This window comes from Octopus sinensis, linkage group LG30, assembly GCF_006345805.1.
Source record: "Octopus sinensis linkage group LG30, ASM634580v1, whole genome shotgun sequence".
Classification (NCBI taxonomy): Eukaryota; Metazoa; Mollusca; class Cephalopoda; order Octopoda; family Octopodidae; genus Octopus; species Octopus sinensis.
This window is the reverse complement of record NC_043026.1, coordinates 14,280,487-14,288,235: the sequence shown is the minus strand read 5'-3', so window position 1 is coordinate 14,288,235 and position 7,749 is coordinate 14,280,487. Positions and strand designations below refer to the sequence as shown.

The window sequence follows — 7,749 nt, the reverse complement described above, 5'->3', positions numbered from 1 at the left end:
TCTCTGTAGTACAAATGTCTTGTTTTCATAAGTTCTGAATTAAAATCTTCCACCAACCTTAGTCACAATTTGTGTTCCTACACTATCTGAATGATAACTAAGTTATTTTACTAAATTCTTTGTATATTTAAAGTAATTGAAAGAACACAGAGCATCTCAAAACAGAAATATGGTAACAAAAGGTTGAAATATATAATAGAGAACAATTCTGAACCCTTTTTGGTACCAACCTGGTTGAAACCACTTCTGTCTCTGTAGTACAAATGTCTTGTTTTCATAGGTTTTGAATTAAAATCTTCCACCAAACCTTTGTCACAATTGATGTTCCTAACACTAGCTTAATGATAACTAAGTTATTTTACTAAATTCTTTGTTATATTTAAAGTAATTGAAAGAAACACAGAACATCTCAAAATAAATACAGTAACGAAAGGGTTAAGAAGAAAAATAATCAGCAGAAGACATGAGAGAAGGTGACCTCAGTGTGGTCACTCTACATGCTAGAAATAATAACCTACATTTCTTTCAATCCACACCCTTTCAACAGCTTCTAATGTCCATCTGCCCAAATGTAGAGGTGTTTTTAACCCTTTCAATACCAGCTCTGTCTCTGTAGTACAAATGTCTTGTTTTCATAAGTTCTGAATTAAAATCTTCCACCAAACCTTAGTCACAATTTATGTTCCTAACACTAGCTTAATGATAACTAAGTTATTTTACTAAATTCTTTGTTATATTTAAAGTAATTGAAAGAAACAGAGATCATCTCAAAATAAATACAGTAACGAAAGGGTTAAACACCCCTCATTGTAACAGTCTGAGTAACACTATGATTGGATAAATAGGATACGTTTGAAATGTTTGTGGCATCTAATAGAAAACTGCTACCTCACAGTGTCTATCGAAATGAGATTTCACAATTCAGGTCACCTGTTCCTTAAAGGGTGTATTTAATTTCTCATGATTACTCAAGAGAGTATATAGCATAGATCGTTCGGTGAGACGAGGACACGTACAAAATAGACAGGTATGACAAAAGATTTTTATGTTTTTACTGAAATACCATGATTTTATTGATTACTCTTCTCACCAGCCTATTGTACTTTAGCAAGACAAGCCCTTTCCATTTCGGTTGAGTATGAAATTTATAGAGATACAAGTCTTTGAATAATTTTATAAATAATTTTGTAAATGGCGGTGCCCCAGCATGGCCACAGCTCATTAGCTGAAACTGGAAAAATCAAAATCAAAATCATATATATAAAGGCTAATTTAAAAATTAAAATAGGATAAAATAATCATGGACAGAACATCATAGAAAAGGGATAAAATGGTTTAATTACTAATACTATGGTAAAATATATTTAGCTTGTTAACACCAACAGAGAAGATTTTTAGAAAAAAGTTTAATAATTCAAAATATATTAGACTAAAAATAATATTTATTTGTTAAGATAATATCTATAAAAGACTGATGTTTGGTATTGGCTAAAGGAATAATTAAGTTATGGAACAATTCTACTTTCAGATCTTTTCGGTTTGAACGGCAGTTTTTAACATAATTTCTAGGTAACTAAAAAATTCTAAACTTCGTATACTGGTAGAATATGTTTATTAAACATCTTTTTCTCTTGGCTTTATTGAGAAAATTCTATAGTTTGTAAGATATTTGTTGTTTTTTTTCTTCAATTTCTGCAATTTCAACCAATCACTGACATCAATTGAGGTAAAAAAAACATTCTGTGCCGTATGAATATGTCCCTCGTTTAAGAAACAGATTGGGTTTACTTACATTTGTAAAGAAAAAAAGATACCCTTCCCCCCACCCCTAACCCTAAAATAGATTGAAATGCAATAGATCGATACTAGGGTCATAATTATGGGTGACAATTTCATATGACACCGCTAGAAAAAACTGCCGTTCAAACCGAAAAGATCCCTACTTTCAACTAATCTTTTTGTAAAATTAAGGGTTATATTATAGGTTTAAGAAGTTATTATTATTACACTCTATGTGATATTTATATTTTATAATTGGTACTTATTTAGAAAGGTTATTTATATAAAGGTCTTTATAAGTACTAAGATCAAGAGGGTAGAGCCATTTGAGAAAGAAAAATCAAGTAACTTTTAAAGATCATTTCAAACAATATTATCATGTCTTGCAAACAACTTGCATATGCAAGTGCTACCAGTTAAAAGCTCCATATACCGGAAGCTAGCAAGTGTATGGGGTCATCAGGAGAGAATGCGCGCCGTTTCGGGGCCTACCTCTTGACGGCATCAATGCGCACCGGCCCCACCTCACTGATATGAGGCCCCGCTTGCTAGATCAGCTGGTTATGAAGTTTAACTCAATATCCTTCTAGCCATCACTCATCGTCTCTTTTTAACCAAATCCAGTGGCTAGCCTTCTCCACTGTATAAGGTTAAAAAATGTTTTTAGGGTAATCAAGAAGATTATTAAGAATGAGAATTTTAACAAAAAGGATACCACTTTTTTGAATATTTTGAGTATATTTTTAGGCACAGGAGTGGCTGTGTGGTAAGTAGCTTGCTTACCAACCACATGGTCCCGGGTTCAGTGCCACTGCGTGGCACCTTGGGCAAGTGTCTTCTGCTACAGCCCCAGGCCAACCAATGCCTTGTGAGTGGATTTGGTAGACGGAAACTGAAAGAAGCCCGTCGTGTATATGTATATATATATATGTGTGTGTGTGTGTGTGTTTGTATGTCTGTGTTTGTCCTCCCAGCATTGCTTGACAACCGATGCTGGTGTGTTAAACGTCCCCGTAACTTAGCAGTTTCGGCAAAAGAGACCGATAGAATAATTACTAGGCTTACTAAGTCCTGGGGTCGATTTGCTCGACTAAAGTCAGTGCTCCAGCATGGCCACAGTCAAATGACTGGAACAAGTAAAAGAAAATTGCAAAGAAAAAATTAATATTTATATACTTATTAACTACAAATATTCACTTATTATAAGGTTTCTATGGAGATTGGTCAATTGGATTTAACTGATATTTAATAAGGGTAACCGAGGTTAAAGAACATGTCAACTATATATTGATTTAATTAAAGATGAACTAATTTTAAGTTGTGGAGATGCCAGTATTAACTCATATAAGCTGAGTATGAATTAATAGGGGTACAAGGATTAGATTTATTTAAGGCTGCTATAAAAATAACAATAACAACAATAATAAAATGATCAGTTAGGTGCGGGAGTGGCTGTGTGGTAAGTAGCTTGCTTACCAACCACATGGTTCCGGGTTCCGTCCCACACTGTGGCACCTTGGGCAAGTGTCTTCTGCTATAGCCTCGGGCCGACCAAAGCCTTGTGAGTGGATTTGGTAGACGGAAACTAAAGGAAGTCCGTTGTATATATGTATATATATACACATATATATATATATATATATATATATATAGGTTCAGGAGTGGCTGTGTGGTAAGTAGCTTGCTTACCAACCACATGGTTCCGGGTTCAGTCACACTGTGTGGCACCTTGGGCAAGTGTCTTCTGCTATAGCCTCGGGCCGACCAAAGCCTTGTGAGTGGATTTGGTAGACGGAAACTGAAAGAAGCCCGTCGTGTATATGTATATATATATATATATATATATGTGTGTGTGTGTGTGTTTGCGTGTCTGTGTTTATCCCTCCCCCCCAACGTTGCTTGACAACCGATGCGCTGGTGTGTTAAACGTCCCCGTAACTTAGCAGTTTCGGCAAAAGAGACCGATAGAATAAGTACTAGGCTTACTAAGTCCTGGGGTCGATTTGCTCGACTAAAGGCAGTGCTCCAGCATGGCCACACTCAAATGACTGAAACAAGTAAAAGAGTTAGGGTAGAGCATCATGGAAAAGGAATAAAATAGATTAATCACTAAAACACCATAATAAAAAATAAAGTATTCATACCTTATTAACTCTTATAGCAAGTTTTTATAGAAAATGTATAATAATTTATGAGCCAAAAAATTAGCTTAATTTGCTTATTATAATCAGGGCAGAAAATTTGTTAAAAGGACAAGCTAACCATATACTAATATTAAATTAAGAGGTATAATATAGACTAGCAGTATCGCCCGGCGTTGCTCGGGTTTGTAAGGGAAATAACTATAAAGCATTTTTAGAGAGTTATAGCCAAAAAATAACAAAAAAATGGAAAAAAAATTATGGTAAATTTTTTTTGAGAGTTAAAAAGGTCGAGTTGCGTTCCCTAGACAGTCTGTGGTTTGTGTTTCTGATTCTCGACCCCATGTCGAATTTATTGATTTTTTTCAGAAGTGGGGGAACTTTTCAAAATTTTCGCTACGTTAGTTTTGAATTATGACATTGGGCTATGTGTGTGTGTCAAGTTTCATCAGAATCGGTTGAAAGCCGTGGTCAGGGTGAGGGTACAACCTGACAGACACAGGTATTACAGTTTCTTAGGGGTACTTAATTGGAAGGGCTATTTAAAACCGATATAAATACCAAAATTAAGAGGATGGGACATTTTAAGAAAGGGATGAAAAACTTAATTACTAAAATTATTTTGAAGAATATGTCATTTTTTTTTGTATAAGGTTAAAATATAATGCTACCATGGAGATTTAAGGTGAGAGAACAAATATATTACAAATTAGATAAATTTAGAAATTTTGAAGATACACTTTTACTCTTTTACTCTTTTACTTGTTTCAGTCATTTGACTGCGGCCATGCTGGAGCACCGCCTTTAGTCAAGCAAATCGACCCCGTGACTTATTCTTTGTAAGCCCAGTACTTATTCTATCGGTCTCTTTTACTTGTTTCAGTCATTTGACTGTGGCCATGCTGGAGCAACCCCCTTTAGTCGAGCAAATCGACCCCGTGACTTATTCTTTGTAAGCCCAGTACTTATTCTATCGGTCTCTTTTACTCGTTTCAGTCATTTGACTGCGGCCATGCTGGAGCACCCCCCTTTAGTCGAGCAAATCGACCCCGGGACTTATTCTTTGTAAGCCTAGTACTTATTCTATCGGTCTCTTTTACTCGTTTCAGTCATTTGACTGTGGCCATGCTGGAGCACCGCCTTTAGTCAAGCAAATCGACCCCAGGACTTATTCTTTTTGCAAGCCCAGTACATATTCTATCGGTCCACTTTTGCCGAACCGCTAAGTGACGGGGACGTAAACACACCAGCATTGGTTGTCAAGCAATGCTAGGGGGACAAACACGGACACACACATACATATACACACACACTCAGTATTACATTTCTTTGTTATGGTCTCAATATTTCCATCACTCCCATTGTGTGACCTAGTTACTGACAGCATCGTTGCATTCCATTGAAATTGTTGGCTTACCCTTGTGACCTATATAGAATTTGTAAAATTCTAGTATTTATTTTCGTCATCCTTTTTGTTTCTTTTTGGTATTTTGTTATTTCTGGTTGGTTGCGCATCGCTGGTTAGTTGTCGATTTTGTTTTAATTAAGTGTATTTCTTCTTCTCATCTTCTCCTTTCACTTAACACTAATTATTATTATTGTTGTTGTTGTCGTGATTGTCATCATCATCATCATTATTATTATAATTGCCTTTGCACAGCTTCTAATACAGGAGATGTGGAGGTGCAATGACCCAGTGGTTAGGGCAGCGGACTCGCAGTCATAGGATCGCGGTTTCGATTCCCAGACCGGGCGTTGTGAGTGTTTATTGAGCGAAAACACCTAAAACTCCACGAGGCTCCGGCAGGGGATGGTGGTGATCCCTGCTGTACTCTTTCACCTCAACTTTCTCTCACTCTTACATCCTGTTTCTGTTGTACCTGTATTTCAAGGGGCCGGCCTTGTCACTCTCTGTGTCACACTGAATATGCCCGAGAACTACGTTAAGGGTACACGTGTCTGTGGAGTGCTCAGCCACTTACACGTTAATTTCATGAGCAGGCTGTTCCGTTGATTTGGATCAACCGGAACCCTCGTCGTCATAACCAACAGAGTGCTTCCATCCCAATACTAGTGTCATCTGTTCACTACCAGTGAACTAAGGTAACACTTATTTTCCAAGTACCTTCCGGAGTATTCAAGCGGTTCCAAGCAGTGCTGTTTTCTGCAAGTGCTCCACCCTTATTGCAGCCCATATTTGTTCCATGTACTTCTCAAGATTTTCACTCACTGTTCCCAGGGATCTGACAATTATTGGTACTACTGCTACCTTTTTCATCGACCACAACTGCTTCACTTCCCAAGCTAACCTGTCATATCTCTCAACTTTTCTTTCTTCCTTATCACATACCTTTTATCAGCTGGGCATGCTATATCTATGATCCAGCATAGTTTGTTTTCTTTCTCAATTAAGACTATGTCTGGCTTCCTATTCTCTATCTCATGGTCGCACTGAATCATAAAATCCCATAGGATCTTTGCATTTCCATTTTCGACGAAGCCTTCAGGTTTGTGGTCATACCAATTCCTTTCTCTGTCAAGTCCATACTTGCTGCAGAGTGTCCAATGGACAAGCCTCGCTATATTGTCATGGTGTCTCTTATATTCCTTCAGGGCTTGTGGCATAAATTGGCTGGTAATATGCCATACGGTTTCACCGTTTTGTTTACAGATTCTGCAAAACACACACACACACACACATATATATATATATACATACATATACACGACGGGCTTCTTTCAGTTTCCGTCTACCAAATCCACTCACAAGGCTTTGGTCGGCCCGAGGCTATAGTAGAAGACACTTGCCCAAGTGCCACGCAGTGGGACTGAACCCGGAACCATGTGTTGGTAAGCAAGCTACTTACCACACAGCCACTCCTGAACCTATATATATATATATATATATATATATATATATGTGTATATAGATACATATATTCCAACGGACTTCCTTTAGTTTCCGTCTACCAAATCCACTCACAAGGCTTTGGTCGGCCCGAGGCTATAGTAGAAGACACTTGCCCAAGTGCCACGCAGTGGGACTGAACCCGGAACCATGTGGTTGGTAAGCAAGCTACTTACCACACAGCCACTCCCACGCCTAACTGATCATTTTATTATTGTTGTTATTGTTATTTTTATAGCAGCCTTAAATAAATCTAATCCTTGTACCCCTATTAATTCATACTCAGCTTATATGAGTTAATACTGGCATCTCCACAACTTAAAATTAGTTCATCTTTAATTAAATCAATATATAGTTGACATGTTCTTTAACCTCGGTTACCCTTATTAAATATCAGTTAAATCCAATTGACCAATCTCCATAGAAACCTTATAATAAGTGAATATTTTAGGTAAGTAATAAGTATATAAATATTAATTTATTTCTTTGCAATTTTCTTTTACTTGTTTCAGTCATTTCACTGTGGCCATGCTGGAGCACTGACTTTAGTCGAGCAAATCGACCCCAGGACTTATTCTTTTTGTATGCCCAGTACTTATTCTATCGGTCTCTTTTGCCGAACCGCTAAGTTATGGGGATGTAAACACACCAGCATCGGTTGTCAAGCGATGTTGGGGGGACATACACAGACACACGCATTCAATATATATATATATATATATATATATATATACTGGAGTAAACACATAAATGTGAAACCAAGTGGAAAAAAGAGTACTGTGTTGTCTATTCTGTATTTGATGTAATTAGTTCTTAATGCCTGCTCTTGGGCGGCACAAATTAGAGCCTCCGTTTCAGGTTTTAAATCACTTTTAGTCATCCACAACCATCTTTTTTCTCTGTCTGTCTTATCTTCAATAC

The 7,749-nt window shown here is 37.0% G+C and overlaps 1 protein-coding gene across 1 annotated transcript in view; it reads left to right on the top strand.

Moving 5' to 3' along the window:
• The first annotated feature begins 882 nt into the window (after positions 1-882).
• LOC115226673 (beta-1,3-galactosyltransferase 1-like) overlaps positions 883-7,749 on the top strand; it is a 40,211-nt gene continuing 33,344 nt past the window's right edge. The window contains exon 1 of the mRNA XM_029797687.2: positions 883-1,027. The gene's annotated coding sequence lies outside the window, so the exon portion shown is untranslated. The remainder of the gene's footprint in view (positions 1,028-7,749) is intronic.